This window comes from Microcaecilia unicolor, chromosome 10 (genome assembly GCF_901765095.1).
Source record: "Microcaecilia unicolor chromosome 10, aMicUni1.1, whole genome shotgun sequence".
Lineage (NCBI taxonomy): Eukaryota > Metazoa > Chordata > Amphibia > Gymnophiona > Siphonopidae > Microcaecilia > Microcaecilia unicolor.
The window spans coordinates 62,936,046-62,954,251 of NC_044040.1; positions in this window are offsets into that span (position 1 = coordinate 62,936,046).

Genomic DNA, 18,206 nt, shown 5'->3' on the forward strand with positions numbered 1-18,206 from the left:
TGCAGGGACCTGGGTTTGTGATAGAGCAGGGCCTTCTGTTTCGGACACCTGCAGGAAACGGAGGAGAGGGGGGACGGAGCCAGTTAGTGGTGCCGAGGGGATTTAGGAATCTACTGTTACGGGTAGCTCATGATCACCCTCTGGGGGGACATAAAGGAGCTCAGAATACGGTTTCCCAATTGTTACGGCGCTTTTATTGGCCCGGGATATATAAAGAGGTGGAAAAGTATTGTGAGTCTTGTCCTTTATGTCAGAAGGTGGCCGAACAGGGTCCAGGGAGAGTCCCTTTACATCCTTTGCCCCGCATAGGGACACCCTAGGCAGGATTGCGATGGACATAATTGGTCCTCTTCCAAAATCGACTCGGGGGTTCTCCTATATCTTAGTAATTATGGATATGGCCACCAGGTTTCCTTGGGCCATTCCGTTACGAAGCATTTCGGCTAAAGTTATTGCTGCGGAACTTATTCACATTTTCTGTGAAGTAGGATTCCCTCGGGAGGTGCTGACTGACCGGGGGTCTAACTTTAGATCACGGGTTCTAGCACAGGTATGGGAGGCCTTCGGGACTGTTCACATTTGTACGGCTGCATATCACCCGCAGACCAATGGCCTGGTAGAACGTTTTAATAAGACCCTAAAGACTTTGCTTAGGAAGGGAGTGGGCTCTTGCACGGAGAAATGGGATCAATTGCTGCCCTTTGTCCTGTATGTCACGAGGGAGTGTGTGCAGGCCACCCTAGGGGTGTCGCCCTTCGAGTTGTTCTTTGGGCGGGCACCAAGGGGGGTCTTAGATATAGTGAGAGAAAGATGGGTACCCCCGGAAGCCGAGGATAACACTGTAATATCTTATCTGCATGATTTAAAGGGGCGCTTGAGGCGGTTGGGGGTTTACTCTAGGGGCCGATGGCAGGCGGCTCAGCAGTATCAGAAGGCCGCCTATGATAAAAAGACCCGAGTCCGGGAGGTGGCGATAGGGGATAAAGTGCTGATCATGGTCTCAGATAGTCCTCATAAATTTAGTGGGAACTGGAGGGGTCCGATGATAGTTACGAGGCGGTTGGGCCCAGTCACGTATGAAGTGAGGAATGAACGGGGGAAGAGGCAGACTTATCATATAAATTTGATCAAACCTTGGCAGGCCCGGGAGGTTTGTTGGGCGACTGCAGAGGATTTAACGGAGGAGGATCTCGGTCCTCAGATATCGGAGATGGATTCTAAAGGGGGGTTGCAGGTGGGAGAGGATTTAGAGGGACCCCAAAAAGATCAGATAAGGGCTCTTTTGGGAGAATTTAAGGATGTGCTGACTCCTTGCCCCGGGGCAACGAGATTGATTACGCACGATATTGTAACGGGGGAGGGAAAGGTAGTAAGGCAAAGACCGTATAGGTTATCACCCATGAAGCAGCAAGAGGTGAATCGGCAGGTTAAGGAAATGTTGGAATATGGGGTGATTGAGGAATCACACAGCCCCTGGGCCAGCCCGGTAGTGCTGGTGCCCAAGACCGATGGAACCTGGCGGTTTTGCATTGATTTTCGGCAAGTTAATGCTCTATCGGACCCGGATGCTTATCCAATGCCGAGGATAGAGGAACTACTAGACCGACTAGGGTCAGCCCGGTTTCTGTCAACGCTGGACTTAACAAAAGGCTATTGGCAGATTCCGCTCTCTACTGCAGCTAAGCCCAAGACAGCCTTTTGTACTCCTCTTGGCCTGTTTCAGTTCAAGCGGATGCCATTTGGCTTGAATTCAGCGGCAGCCTCTTGCCAACGCCTGTTAGATCAGGTGTTGAGGCCTCATCAGGCATATGCCGCCGCGTATCTAGATGACGTCATCATACATAGCCAAGACTGGGGGTCTCATCTTCTACAGGTGGGGAAGGTATTAAAGGCTTTTCGGCAAGCTGGGCTTACACTGAATCCCCAAAAATGTTATTTTGCACAGAGGGAGGTGAAATATTTGGGTTACAAAGTAGGAAATGGCCAGATAAAACCATTACAGGGTAAAGTAGAGAGTATCCAACTGTTTCCCCGCCCGGAGACCAAGAAATTGATGAGGGGTTTTTTGGGGCTAGTGGGATACTATCGGAGATTCATTCCTCACTTTGCTACATTGGCCGCTCCTTTGACCGAGATGTTAAAGAAGGATAGGCCCAACCGGTTAAGGTGGGGGGAGGTGGAGCAGGGAGCGTTTGTGGCCCTACGGCAAGCCCTGTGTGAGGAACCTGTACTTAGGGCCATAGATTTTGATAGAGAATTTATTCTACACACGGACGCTTCGGGCACTGGGTTGGGGGCAGTGCTGTCACAGGTTTTTGAGGGGGAGGAACACCCAGTATTGTATTTGAGCCGAAAGTTGCTCCCTCATGAAACGAGGTATGCCACTATTGAAAGGGAATGTCTAGCCGTGAAATGGGCCATACAAAAATGTCAGTTCTATCTGGAGGGACGGACATTTAAATTGTTTACAGATCATGCCCCTTTAAAGTGGTTGTCCCGGATGAAAGATAGCAATGCCAGATTGATGAGGTGGTATCTGGCATTGCAACCCTTTCAATATCACATTGAGCATAAAGCAGGGAAGTTGTTGTCTCATGTAGATGTCTTGAGTCGGGTTGCTAGCCCGGGGAACGAGGGAAGGTTGGAAAAATGGGCTAGCAATCGCTTAAAGAGGGGGGTATGTGAGAAAGGGGGTGGCAAACCGGAGGGGTGGTGGAGGAAAGGGCTATCTGTGCCCGCCAGGGATCAAAAGAAGAAAGAGTGGGACTATAAGAACTACAAGTCCCAGAAGCCCGAGCTGAGCAGGAAGCAGGAGTGGGAGGAGAAGTCCTCTCAGAGGGGGAAGGGGGAGGAGGTTGATTGGGAGATGAAGTCAGAGGGAGGGGATGAGGAACACCTGTGGGAGAAGGGAGTGGTGGAACAGATGGATTGGCAAGGGGGGGAAGGGGGAGGGGAAACAGAGGAAATGGATATCTCAGCATTTGCTCAGGGCCATGAGGAGAGGAGAAAGAGGGCTGTGCATACTGGATCACAAAAGGTATGAATTCTTTAACCCAGTGGGTGGTTGTCAGGAGTTAGTGCTGACAAATGAGGGAGGTGGGTCTCTGGGTGTAGCCAGTATGCAGTGCTAAACCTAGAGGAATTCATACCGTAGGGGAAACTTTGGAACTTTATAGTGTTGCTTGAGAAAAGCTGAACTGTGTGATAAGCATTTGATTCTGAATAGAGACTCTAAAGAAAGGGGCCTGTGCCAGGAACAGGTCCCGGTCCCGAGGCCTGGTCGGGGACTTAATAGCCGGACTGGAAAGAACCTAGGCGGCTAGTCTATGAGGAGTGGGACTTCACCAGGAAACAGATACTTGCCAGTAGCCGGTAGGGGTTGAACTAGGGGGTGGGCTACTGGCTGGAGAGAACACAACGGTGTAAGCCTGAGGGAGGTTTGCATAACTTGCAAGGATTGCAGACAGCACGGAGAGGTGCGGCTGGATGGTAGACAGCACGGAGAGGTGCAACTAGAGAGCAGACAGCCCGGAGAGGAGCAGGAGTCTGACAGTGGTGCGGCTGGAGTACAGACAGCACGGAGAGGTGCAGCTGGATTGTAGACAGCACGGAGAGGTGCAGCTAGAGCGCAGACAGCCCGGAGAGGAGCAGGAGTCTGACATTTGGTGGCAGTGGTGGGATCGGTCGAGCCCGAGTTCCAGTAAGCCGAGGAGGAGGACGGAGGATCGAGACGGACCAGAAAGCTGGGGAGCTTGAACCCGAAGGCGAACAAACCTCCTGCTTCCGGTGAGCATAGTGGGAGCAGGGGGGGATTGGAGGGCGAAGTGGAAGTGTTGTGAAAGTCCACACTTGGGTTTTGTTTTCTCTTGTGTTTTCTTATAGGAAGAAGATTAAAGTTATCGGGATGGATCCGAAAGAGATGTTTGCCTTTATGACTCACCAATTTCAAAAGCAACAAGAGATGGCACATAAACTTATGGAGGAGTCGTTGGCAGCTTCCCGAGCACAGCAGCAGCCACTTTTGGACCTATTTCAGGAATTTCTGCGGACTGGAGGACGAATGTCCGGACCTAACGAAAATGGGACAACCGTGCGGGGCGAAGGGGCTGCTGGACTGGTAGGACCTGTGGGGGTGAACTGGTTACCTTGGGGAAAATTAACTGAAGCAGATAATATCGAAGATTATCTGGGGGCCTTTGAGAGGGTGGCGGTGACAGCAGGATGGCCTCAGGAGCAATGGACCCTAAGACTAGCTCCTGCGCTGGCTGGGGAAGCTTTAGCGGCTTTTCGGGCCCTACCTACAGGACAAATAACAGACTACCCAAGGCTGAAAGCCGCTATTTTGGATAGGTTTGGGCTAAGCAAGCATACGTACCGAAGGAGGTTTCGGGAGTTCAGGTGGGTGGAGGGAGAGACACCTAGGGTACTTGCTCAGAAACTAAGTGATTTGGCAGGAAAATGGTTAGAGCCTGAAAGACGGTCCATGCAACAGGTAATGGAAGACCTGGTGCTGGAACAGTTCTTGGAGTCCTTACCTAGAGGGCTTCAGGTTGACTTGATTAAGCGAGGCTGCAGTACCCTCGAGGAGGCAATCCAGAGCATGGATTGTTTCCTAGAGTCGCAGCATTGTGCCCACAGGGGAACCCCGCCGGGAGGGGGAAGGGGAGGTCCGAAAGGGCATCAGGTTCCCGAAGGTAGGGGCATGAGAGTGTGGGAGGGGAGTAAAGGGGAAGAAAGAATGTGTTATCGTTGTGGGCGGAAGGGCCATGTGAGGAGAGACTGTGTGGTGAAGTTACAATTGGTGGCTGGAGGGGGAAAGGGGGGCAGGGAGGAGTTCTGCCAACGGGTAGAAGTTATGGGGGTGGGGGTGGAGGGGCTGTTGGACTCTGGAGCAGACCAAACTATGCTAGCCCAGTCCTTGTGGGAGAGGATCAGGGAAAAGGGGGTTGGGGGAGGGGGGAAGAAAGGGCGAGAGGTCACCATACAGTGTGTGCATGGGACTTCCAGTAGGTACCCGTTGCGGCAGGTGAGGATCGTAGGCCCTTTGGGGGCTCATTGGGTCTGGGTGGCGGTACTACCTAGGTTGCCTCAGGCCCTTATCTTGGGAAGGGATTGGCCCCCATTTTCGCAATATTTGAAAGAGAGAGAGGGGTTAGTGGTTACCCGGTCCCAACGGGGTGCGGAGGGAACGGAGCAGGAGCAGGCTTTGGCCCAGATATTTCCGTTTCAGATGGAGATATTGGGGAACCCGGGGAAAACCAGGGATTCGGGGGGCATAGGAAGACGGGGCAGCGTCAGCGGGCTCAGTCTATGAAAGACTTGGAGCAGACGGCGGATTTCCCTGAGGAGGCAGGGGAGGTGCAGGAACAATTCCCCTCTTTTAAGAGGGAACAGCAAGCCGACCCTACTCTGCAATATGCTTGGACGCGGGCAAGGGAGGGGGACAGGGAGGTGCAGGGACCTGGGTTTGTGATAGAGCAGGGCCTTCTGTTTCGGACACCTGCAGGAAACGGAGGAGAGGGGGGACGGAGCCAGTTAGTGGTGCCGAGGGGATTTAGGAATCTACTGTTACGGGTAGCTCATGATCACCCTCTGGGGGGACATAAAGGAGCTCAGAATACGGTTTCCCAATTGTTACGGCGCTTTTATTGGCCCGGGATATATAAAGAGGTGGAAAAGTATTGTGAGTCTTGTCCTTTATGTCAGAAGGTGGCCGAACAGGGTCCAGGGAGAGTCCCTTTACATCCTTTGCCCCGCATAGGGACACCCTAGGCAGGATTGCGATGGACATAATTGGTCCTCTTCCAAAATCGACTCGGGGGTTCTCCTATATCTTAGTAATTATGGATATGGCCACCAGGTTTCCTTGGGCCATTCCGTTACGAAGCATTTCGGCTAAAGTTATTGCTGCGGAACTTATTCACATTTTCTGTGAAGTAGGATTCCCTCGGGAGGTGCTGACTGACCGGGGGTCTAACTTTAGATCACGGGTTCTAGCACAGGTATGGGAGGCCTTCGGGACTGTTCACATTTGTACGGCTGCATATCACCCGCAGACCAATGGCCTGGTAGAACGTTTTAATAAGACCCTAAAGACTTTGCTTAGGAAGGGAGTGGGCTCTTGCACGGAGAAATGGGATCAATTGCTGCCCTTTGTCCTGTATGTCACGAGGGAGTGTGTGCAGGCCACCCTAGGGGTGTCGCCCTTCGAGTTGTTCTTTGGGCGGGCACCAAGGGGGGTCTTAGATATAGTGAGAGAAAGATGGGTACCCCCGGAAGCCGAGGATAACACTGTAATATCTTATCTGCATGATTTAAAGGGGCGCTTGAGGCGGTTGGGGGTTTACTCTAGGGGCCGATGGCAGGCGGCTCAGCAGTATCAGAAGGCCGCCTATGATAAAAAGACCCGAGTCCGGGAGGTGGCGATAGGGGATAAAGTGCTGATCATGGTCTCAGATAGTCCTCATAAATTTAGTGGGAACTGGAGGGGTCCGATGATAGTTACGAGGCGGTTGGGCCCAGTCACGTATGAAGTGAGGAATGAACGGGGGAAGAGGCAGACTTATCATATAAATTTGATCAAACCTTGGCAGGCCCGGGAGGTTTGTTGGGCGACTGCAGAGGATTTAACGGAGGAGGATCTCGGTCCTCAGATATCGGAGATGGATTCTAAAGGGGGGTTGCAGGTGGGAGAGGATTTAGAGGGACCCCAAAAAGATCAGATAAGGGCTCTTTTGGGAGAATTTAAGGATGTGCTGACTCCTTGCCCCGGGGCAACGAGATTGATTACGCACGATATTGTAACGGGGGAGGGAAAGGTAGTAAGGCAAAGACCGTATAGGTTATCACCCATGAAGCAGCAAGAGGTGAATCGGCAGGTTAAGGAAATGTTGGAATATGGGGTGATTGAGGAATCACACAGCCCCTGGGCCAGCCCGGTAGTGCTGGTGCCCAAGACCGATGGAACCTGGCGGTTTTGCATTGATTTTCGGCAAGTTAATGCTCTATCGGACCCGGATGCTTATCCAATGCCGAGGATAGAGGAACTACTAGACCGACTAGGGTCAGCCCGGTTTCTGTCAACGCTGGACTTAACAAAAGGCTATTGGCAGATTCCGCTCTCTACTGCAGCTAAGCCCAAGACAGCCTTTTGTACTCCTCTTGGCCTGTTTCAGTTCAAGCGGATGCCATTTGGCTTGAATTCAGCGGCAGCCTCTTGCCAACGCCTGTTAGATCAGGTGTTGAGGCCTCATCAGGCATATGCCGCCGCGTATCTAGATGACGTCATCATACATAGCCAAGACTGGGGGTCTCATCTTCTACAGGTGGGGAAGGTATTAAAGGCTTTTCAGCAAGCTGGGCTTACACTGAATCCCCAAAAATGTTATTTTGCACAGAGGGAGGTGAAATATTTGGGTTACAAAGTAGGAAATGGCCAGATAAAACCATTACAGGGTAAAGTAGAGAGTATCCAACTGTTTCCCCGCCCGGAGACCAAGAAATTGATGAGGGGTTTTTTGGGGCTAGTGGGATACTATCGGAGATTCATTCCTCACTTTGCTACATTGGCCGCTCCTTTGACCGAGATGTTAAAGAAGGATAGGCCCAACCGGTTAAGGTGGGGGGAGGTGGAGCAGGGAGCGTTTGTGGCCCTACGGCAAGCCCTGTGTGAGGAACCTGTACTTAGGGCCATAGATTTTGATAGAGAATTTATTCTACACACGGACGCTTCGGGCACTGGGTTGGGGGCAGTGCTGTCACAGGTTTTTGAGGGGGAGGAACACCCAGTATTGTATTTGAGCCGAAAGTTGCTCCCTCATGAAACGAGGTATGCCACTATTGAAAGGGAATGTCTAGCCGTGAAATGGGCCATACAAAAATGTCAGTTCTATCTGGAGGGACGGACATTTAAATTGTTTACAGATCATGCCCCTTTAAAGTGGTTGTCCCGGATGAAAGATAGCAATGCCAGATTGATGAGGTGGTATCTGGCATTGCAACCCTTTCAATATCACATTGAGCATAAAGCAGGGAAGTTGTTGTCTCATGTAGATGTCTTGAGTCGGGTTGCTAGCCCGGGGAACGAGGGAAGGTTGGAAAAATGGGCTAGCAATCGCTTAAAGAGGGGGGTATGTGAGAAAGGGGGTGGCAAACCGGAGGGGTGGTGGAGGAAAGGGCTATCTGTGCCCGCCAGGGATCAAAAGAAGAAAGAGTGGGACTATAAGAACTACAAGTCCCAGAAGCCCGAGCTGAGCAGGAAGCAGGAGTGGGAGGAGAAGTCCTCTCAGAGGGGGAAGGGGGAGGAGGTTGATTGGGAGATGAAGTCAGAGGGAGGGGATGAGGAACACCTGTGGGAGAAGGGAGTGGTGGAACAGATGGATTGGCAAGGGGGGGAAGGGGGAGGGGAAACAGAGGAAATGGATATCTCAGCATTTGCTCAGGGCCATGAGGAGAGGAGAAAGAGGGCTGTGCATACTGGATCACAAAAGGTATGAATTCTTTAACCCAGTGGGTGGTTGTCAGGAGTTAGTGCTGACAAATGAGGGAGGTGGGTCTCTGGGTGTAGCCAGTATGCAGTGCTAAACCTAGAGGAATTCATACCGTAGGGGAAACTTTGGAACTTTATAGTGTTGCTTGAGAAAAGCTGAACTGTGTGATAAGCATTTGATTCTGAATAGAGACTCTAAAGAAAGGGGCCTGTGCCAGGAACAGGTCCCGGTCCCGAGGCCTGGTCGGGGACTTAATAGCCGGACTGGAAAGAACCTAGGCGGCTAGTCTATGAGGAGTGGGACTTCACCAGGAAACAGATACTTGCCAGTAGCCGGTAGGGGTTGAACTAGGGGGTGGGCTACTGGCTGGAGAGAACACAACGGTGTAAGCCTGAGGGAGGTTTGCATAACTTGCAAGGATTGCAGACAGCACGGAGAGGTGCGGCTGGATGGTAGACAGCACGGAGAGGTGCAACTAGAGAGAAGACAGCCCGGAGAGGAGCAGGAGTCTGACAGTGGTGCGGCTGGAGTACAGACAGCACGGAGAGGTGCAGCTGGATTGTAGACAGCACGGAGAGGTGCAGCTAGAGCGCAGACAGCCCGGAGAGGAGCAGGAGTCTGACACCATCCAGTCTTGCCTAATTTCTCTCTCTCTCTCTCTCTCTCTCTCTCTCCCATCCACTGCGGCTCTGCAGCACAGTCTCACTCCCTCCCTCCTGTGCACCTCTGCTGAGTCCCCACTAATAAACTACCATAGGAAACATGCAGGACCCAGCTTTCTGCAGCTCTCCTAGTGCTTCCTGTGCCAGTCCCGGAATTTACGTTAGAGGAGACGGGCCTGGTCAGGAAGCACTAGCAGCGCTGCGGAAAGCCAGGTCCCACACGTCTCCCATGATAGTCTATTAGCGCGAGTCTGGCAGAAGTGAAATGGGAGGGAGGGAGCCAACTGTGCTGCAGGGCCATGGTGGATGAGAGGGGAAAGGGAGCAGGCCCTGCACATAGTGAAGGTGCGGTTCAGGCTGCGGAAACAGCTGAGTCTAACAATAACAAAATAATAGCTAATCAAGAGCTGTTCTGGGCAGGTGTAGAGGGCAGGGACTAGGATTTCCAGGTGATGTCAGACCCTGGCTTGCATCTAATTAGGCCTGAACTTCCAGTCCCAGCTCAGTTGTTTTTGGGACCAGAGGTTCAGGCCAAATCAGCTGCAAGTCGCATCTGATATCCTTTGGAAAGTCTGAAGAGGGGGAGAAGCAGAGAGATAGAAACTACTTTTTTTTAACTACTTTCCAATTTTGTACTTTGTTACTAAGTATAAAAGTACAGCATAAATGTCACTTGTTACAAGTAAAAAGTATTGCAAAAAAATGTAACTCATTATAAGTAAAAGTACTGCCAATTGTACTTAAGTACTATAACGAAGTACAAGTACTTCGTTACTACCCATTTTTTGGGAGGGGGTAGGGAATGGAGCTAAATGGGTTTGTTTTATGCATGTTGGCAGTGAACCACTAGTGTGAGTCAAGTGCAGAGATGGTCAAGAGAAGTGATGGAAGAACAATCAGGTTGTCATCAAAGGCTTTATGCATACCATGACTGCTGTGACTGGCTCAGGCATTGACAAGTGATATTTTAAAAATAAAGCACATGAAATTGTGGACAAGCACACTGTGGGTTTTGCATTCCCCCCACCCACCTTGCTCCCTGACCCGATGCTCTGACAAACCTCCTCCAAACTCGACACCTCTTTCCCCAGTGTGCAGCATATCTGGCACTAGTGTTTACATTGACATCTGCCCATTAGGTTTTGCCTTCTTGAGTTAACTGACCTGAAAAGCAGTGTTAATGATTTTATAGGTATTTAGTCTAATGAATACTGCTCTCTGTTTTGTATGGCTCTGCCCTATTTTTAATGGATTTCTGTTAAGAAACAGTGTGTTTTAAACCTGTAAAAAGTATTGGATATTTTTGTGCCTTAATTCATTCCTGAAGTGTATTTCTTCTAGTGACCAGCAGGTGGTGTATGTTTTACATTAAAGCTGTTATAGAAAGTGAACGCTCCCTCTTTTAGTTTCACTCAAGGCACTGTTTACTAAGGCGCGTTAGCATTTTTAATGCATCTACCATTAGTGTGTGTGCTAACCGTGTAGGCGCTTATAGGGATATTGTAGGCACGTTCATGGTTAACGTGCGTTAAAGACGCTAACACACCTATAACATGGCTTAGTAAACAGGGCCCTCAGTGAAGAAGTGATCTACAGTACTGTGAGCAGTATACTTGTAAAACTTGTTGACTGGGCTCTGATTGGCCCAGGAGCTCATTTTCATTTGAAGAGTACTGGCTTTTGCTCCAGTCTTAGCGAGGAAGAAAAGAGAGCAGGATCTCTTTGCTGAGGATAGTAAACAAATAGTTATATGTCCTGATCTTCCCAAGTACTGTTTAGACAGTTAGTTTTCAAACTGATCCATTTTTCACTTACTTGTTACTGTTTGCTGATAGCACTTTTTCAGTCCACTATTCAATATTTTTATGAGAATAAACATAATTTGTTTGCCCTGCTTGTCTAGACTGATAAAGAATCCTGGTGGTTTATGTGTTGGGTTTGTGAGTGCTTTCTGGAAACTGTGGGACCACAGTAACCTAGAAATCAGTGGGGATAATTTGAGAGTGGGAAACTTGCCCAGAGGCCATGGGCGTACTTTGACAGTTTCATTTGGGGGGGGGGGGGGTCCAAAGGATGGGGCGGGGCATATTACCATATTCATTTATATATATAACCTTAGAAATGCATAAGCTCTATATGTAGATCCTTCAAGAGGTAATGTGTCATGATTTAGGCTCTAAAACCCTTTCTGATGGTTTGGTGCCACCTCAGTAAGGCAAACACACAATCTCTCCCCTGCAAATCACTATACACAAACTTGTGCAAAAACACACTTATAACCCTATCAAACCATAAAAGCACTAATTCCAAGGATGAGCTGCAACCTTATACATGGAAAGGCAGCACTGTAATTACACCAGGCTCTAAAACACCAGTACACTACTTAGTGAAAAAAACAAAAAGGACTGCAAATACTACACACTAGCAGAATACTGCACCTTGATCACACATGAAAATCACAGGACACAAGGAACTAGAAATAAGAAAAGATGAACGCAAAATACTGAACTGGAAAGTTACCTCAAGAAGTCAAACTTGGCATGCAGCAATACTAGAAAAATTTAAACTTACATGCAAAATATCACAGATGCTCATTTCCAAAAGCTGACATATTCCAATTAATAAATTCTGAATAAAATACTTTTTTTTCTACCTTTGTTGTCTGATCATTTAGTTTTTCTATTCGCTTTGGTCCCAGTGTCTTCTGTTTTATGCAGTGTCTTCTTTCCATTTGATATTTTTTCACTCACCATATCCACCATCCTCCTGTGTTCTTATGCTTCCTGTCTACCATCTGTAGCTCTATCCCTATCCTTCCTCCAGTTTCAGCATCTGCCCTCAAAGTGTTCCGATCCAGCCCTCAAATTCAGCAGTTTTCCCTCCATCCATATCCAGCATTTCTCCTCACTCCCCTCCCCTCCATCCATGTGCATCTACTTCCTCTGTCTTCACTCCCCTCCATCTATGTCCAGCATTTCTCCTCTCTCCCTTCCCCTCCATCTGTGTGCATCGCCTTCCTTTGTCTTTCCTTCCCTCCATCCTTGTCCAACATTTCTCCTATCTTCCCTGCCCTCCACTCCATCCATGTCCAGCATTTCTCCTCTCTTCCCTCCCCTCCATCCATGTGCATCTCCTTCCTGACTTCCCTCCCCACCATCCATCCATGTCCAGCAACTCTCCATTCTCCCCTGCCCTCTCCTCCATCCGTCCATATCCAGCAAATGTCCTCTCTCCCCTGCCCCCTCCAGCCATCTATCCATGTCCAGCAATTCTCCTCACTCCTCTGCCCTCTCCTCCATGTCCAGTGATTTCTCTTCTATCCCCTGCCCTCCCCTCCATGTCCAGCGATTCTCCTCTGCCCATGCCCTACCCTCCATGTCAAGCAATTCTCCTCTGCCCCTGCCCTCCCCTTCATGTTCAGTGATTTTGCCTCTCTCCTCTGCCCTCTCCTCCCATCCATGTCCAGCGGTTCTCCTCTGCCCTCCCCCTTATCCACATCCAATGATTCTCCTGTGACCCCCACCCTCCCCTCCCATCCATGTCCAGTGACTTCCCCAGCTCCCCCTTTTCAGTCTCCTTCAGTTCCAACCCAGCCCCACATGCCCACCCTCAGCTCCCCGACAGCCTTCCTCTCTGTTCCTTCTTGCCCCCCTGCACTTAAACCTTTTATTTTAAGTTGTAGCGACGGCAGTGAAGAAAACAGCACAGCAGGCTCGCCTCGGAGCCTTTCCCTTCCCTCACAAAGTGTCCCGCCCACGCGGAAACAGGAAATACATCATCAGAGGAAGGCGGGACACTGAGTGAGGAAAGGAAGAAACTGGAGGCAAGCCTGCTGTGCTGTTTTTTTCACTACCATCGCTACAACTGAAAATAAAAGGTTTAAACACGGGGGGGGGGGGGGCGTGAAGGAATGGAGAGAAGTGCTGTCGAGGAGGTAAGGGTGGGAAGGAGCGACTGAGAGCTGCCTGCAGTGTTGTGCTGGCCCTGTGTGTGTGTGTGGGGGGGGGGGGGCAATGCCCCCTCACCCCCCCCAAACTATGCCCATGCCAGAGGCAGTTGTGACTCAGTTAGTAGGAGGAGAGTACTATTTTAGAGCACAAGCAGCAGGTGCAGGTGAACATGAGCTGTTCTGGGGATAAACCCTCTAAGTGGCTGCAGGGTAACCACAGGAGGGTGGCTAAGTGTTTCATGACAATTTCCTTTTCTTCTTTTTTTTATAGTTTAATTGTTTTTTGTTTTTATTGTAAACTGCCCTGACTATTCAACAGAAATTGCAGTTTAACATGCTTTTAATAAACATAAATACATCAGTGGAATAATTAATGAAAATTATTTAAAACTACTACTACTAGTACTACTACTACTTAACATTTCTAAAGTGCTACTAGGGTTACGCAGCACTGTACAATTTAACATAGAAGGACAGTCCCTGCTCAAAGAGCTTACAATCTAAAGGACACGTGAACAGTCAATCTGATAGGGGCAGTCAAATTGGGGCAGTCTGGATTTCCTGAAAGAGTTAGGTGCCGAACGCAGCATTGAAGAGGTGAGCTTTAAGCAAAGACTTGAAGATGGGCAGGAAGAGGGCTTGGCGTAAGGGCTCGGGAAGGTTGTTCCAAGCATAGGGTGAGGCGAGACAGAATGAGCGGAGCCTGGAGTTGGCGGTGGTGGAGAAGGGTAATGAGAGGAGGGATTTGTCCTGTGAACGGAGGTTTCGGGCGGGAACGTAAGAGGAGATGAGGGTAGAGAGGTAGTGAGGGGCAGCAGACTGAGTGCATTTGTAGGTAAGAAGGAGAAGCTTGAACTGTATGCGGTATCTGATTGGAAGCCAGTGAAGTGACCTGAGGAGAGGGGTGATATGAGTATATCGGTTCTGGCGGAATATAAGACGTGCAGCAGAGTTCTGAACAGATTGTAGGGGGGGTAGGTGGCTAAGTGGGAGGCCGGTGAGGAGTAAGTTGCAGTAGTCAAGGCGAGAGGTAATGAGAGCGTGGACGAGAGTTCGGGTGGTGTGTTCAGAGAGGAAAGGGTGAATTTTGCTGATGTTAAAAAGGAAGAAGCGACAGGTCTTGGCTATCTGCTGGATATGCGCAGAGAAGGAGAGGGAGGAGTCAAAGATGACTCCGAGGTTGCGGGCAGATGAGACAGGGAGGATGAGGGTGTTATCAACTGAGATAGAAAGTGGAGGAAGAGAAGAAGTGGGTTTTGGTGGAAAGACGATGAGCTCGGTCTTGGACATGTTCAGTTTCAGGTGGCGGTTGGACATCCAGGCAGCAATGTCGGATAAGCAGGCTGATACCTTTGCCTGGGTCTCTGCAGTGATGTCTGGTGTGGAGAGATACAGCTGGGTGTTATCAGCATAGAGATGATACTGGAAACCATGAGATGAGATCAGGGAGCCCAGGGAAGAGGTGTAGATTGAGAAGAGAAGGGGTCCAAGGACAGATCCCTGGGGAACACCAACAGATAGCGGGATGGGGGTGGAGGAGGATCCAGGAGAGTGAACTCTGAAGGTGCAGTGGGAGAGATAGGAGAAGAACCAGGAGAGGACAGAGCTCTGGAACCCAGTGTGGCAAGAAGTAAATCATGATTGACAGTGTCAAAAGCGGCGGATAGATCGAGGAGGATGAGGATGGAGTAGTGGCCTCTGGATTTGGCAAGGAACAGGTCATTACAGACTTTAGAGAGTGCTGTTTCTATCGAGTGTAGAGGGCGAAAACCGGATTGAAGTGGATCGAGGATAGCATGAGAGGAGAGAAAATCAAGGCAGCGGCTGTGAACGGTGCGCTCAAGTATTTTGGAGAGGAAGGGTAGGAGGGAGATGGGGCGGTAGTTGGAGGGACAGGTAGGGTCAAGTGATGGTTTTTTGAGGAGAGGTGTGACTACGGCATGCTTGAAGGTGTCAGGGACAGTTGCAGTGGAGAGAGAGAGGTTGAGGATATGACAGATGGCGGGGGTGACAGTATGAGAGATGATGTTAAGTAGGTTGGTGGGGATGGGATCAGAAGAGCAGGTGGTGCATTTCGAGGAGGAAAGAAGACGAGTGGTTTCCTCCTCGGTGATGTCGTGAAAGGAGGAGGAGGAGGAGGAGGCCTGGGTTGATTGGTTGAGGGAGAGGGTTGAAAGGTGAAGAGGAGGAGATGGCTTGGTAGTGAACTCAAGGTTGATCTTTTGCACCTTGTTGCGGAAGTAATCGGCCAGTGATTGAGGAGAGAGCAAGGGATGGTGGGAGCAGAGGGCACTTTAAGGAGGGAGTTAAGGGTGGCGAAGAGACGGCGGGGGTTGGAGCTGAGAGAATTGGTCAATTGGGTGTAATAATCCTGTTTGGAAGGAAATCTGAATGGGTGCGGGATTTCCTCCAGAGGCGTTCAGCAGATTGGGTGCAGGAGCGAAGGTAACGGATGCAAGGGGTCAGCCATGGCTGGGGAATGGTACGCTTAGTGGGATGGGAGGTGGATGGTGCGAGGGTGTCCAGAGCAGAGGAGAGAGTGGCATTGTAAGCGGAGACAGCCTTGTTGACAGACTTGGAGGACATGATGGAAGGGAGGAGATTAGAAATACTAGGGGATAGGGTGGGATGGTCAATAGCTTGGAGATTCCTGGAGGTAGTGGTTAAAGTTGGACGGGGCTGAGGGGGGGGGTGAAGAAGTGTGAAGGTGATCAGGTGATGATCGAAGAGAGGGAGAGCAGAAGAGTGGAAATTGGAGGGAGAGTCAGAAGAGGAGAGGATGAGGTCAAGACAATGGCCGTCTCGGTGAGTAGGGGTGGTGGAGCATAGCTGGAGGTTGAAGGAGGATGTTAGAGTGAGGAACTGAGAAGCATGAGGGTCGGATTGGTCATCAACGTATATGTTAAAGTCTCCGAGAATGAGGGACGGAGATGAGGGTTCGAGAAAAACGGAAAGCCAGGCATCAAAGTCGGTGAGGAAGGGAGGGATTTATTAGGGGGGCGGTAAATGACTGCCACTCTGAGTGGCAATGGGTAGAATAGCCAGATGGAGTGTGCTTCAAAGGATGAGAAGCAGTGAGACTGCAGTAGGAGGAGGGGTTGGAAACTACAGGGAGAGAGTAGAAGCCGGACGCCTCCACCGCGGCCAGCTGGGTGGGGAGTGTGGGAGAAGAGATAACCTCCATGGCAGAGGGCCGTGACCGAGGCAGAGTCATCAGGGGAGAGCCAGGTTTCAGTTAGGGCGAGCAGTTGAAGGGAACGAGAGATGAAGAGATCGTGGGTGAAGGGCAGTTTGTTGCAGACCGAGTGGGCATTCCATAGGGCACATGAGAAGGGGAGGGAGGAGGGGGGAAGGAGGGGAATAGAGACGAGATTGGAGACATCATGGAATCGTTTGCATGGATAGGAGGAGGACAGGTGAGGGGGGCCTGGATTAGGATTAATATCTCCCGCGGATAGCAAGAGGAGGAGCAAGAGAGTGCGGAGGAGGGTGGGGGAGGTCGGGCGACGAAGGCGACGAAGACGGGATGCACTTAGGAGGAATAGTGATGGGTTAATGGCAGGAAGGAAGTGTTGAAGATTAAGAGCTAGGAAGGAGGAGGAGGGGGACAAGAGAGATGGTGAGGTGGTGAGGGATTGGGGTGAATAGGGTATTGCCGTAGCGAGCAGGATGGGAGGGGACATGGGTGGGCAATGATTTCCAGCTGTAGGGGGAGGGTAAAAAGATTAGGAAGGGACAGGGCAAGGAAGAGAATGTGGACAGGGGCCATAAGTAGTGATTGAGGTGTAACAGGTGTATGTGTAGTGACTGGGGTGTGAGGCAGATGTGGAGGCTTGGAATTGGTGGAATTGATGGAATTGATGGACTGGAAAGCAGGTAAGTCAATGGCTGACAAGCTAGCAGGCGGGCTGGAATAAGCTGGTGCAGATGGACAGGAACGAGCAGGGAGAATTGATGGAATTGATGGACTGGAGAGCAGGTAAGTCAATGGCTAACAAGTTAGCAGGCAAGTAAGTCAATGGCTGACAAGCTAGCAGGCAGGCTGGAACAAGCTGGTGCAGATGGACAAGAATGAACAGGGAGAAGCTGGATCAGGCGGGCCGGAACAAGCTGGATCAGGCGGACTGCAACAACTGGAGCGGAGGGATTGGAACAAGTTGGTGCAGATGGACAGGAACGAGTAAGGAGAAGCTGGGAGAAGCTGGATCCAACGGACTGCGGCAAGCTGGAGCAGGACGCTGATCAGGCGGGCTGGAACAAGTTGGTGCAGATGGACAGGAACAAGCAGGGAGAAGCTGGATCCGACGGACTGCGGCAAGCTGGAGTAGGTAGCTGAACAGGCGGGCTGGAGCAAGCTGGTGCAGATGGACTGGAACGAGCAGGGAGAAGCTGGGAGAGGCTGGATCCGACGGACTGCGGCAAGCTGGAGCAGGTAGCCGATCAGGCGGGCTGGAACAAGCTGGTGCAGATGGACTGGAACGAGCAGGGAGGAGCTGGAAGAAGCAGGATCCGACGGACTGCGGCAAGCTGGATCAGGTAGCTGGAACATGCAGGGAGAGGCTGAACAAGCTGGATCAGGCGGGCTGGAACAAGCTGGAGCAGGTGACTGGAACAGGCAGGGATAAGCTGGATCCGACGGACTGGGACAAGTTGGAGCAGGTAGCTGGAACAAGCAGAGAGAGGCTGGATCAGGTGGACTGGAACAAGCTGGATCAGGCGGGCTGGCACAGCTGAAGCAGAAGGACTGGAGCAAACAGGGAGAAGCTGAGCAGGCGGGTTGGAACAAACTGGATCAGGCGGGCTGGCACAGCTGAAGCACAAGGACTGGAGCAAACAGGGAGAAGCTGAGCAGGTGGGTTGGAATAAGGTGGATCAGGCGGGCTGGAAGAAGCTGGAGCAGATGACTGGCACAAACAGGGAGGAGCTGGATCAGGCGGACTGGAACAGGCTGGTGCAGATGGACTGGGACGAGCTGGATGAGGTGGATCAGGCGGACTGGAATAAGCTGGAGTAGATGGCTGGAACAAGCAGGGAGAAGCTGGATCCGACAGACTGCGGCTGGAACAAGCAGGGAGAAGCTGGATCCGATGGACTGCGGCAAGCTGG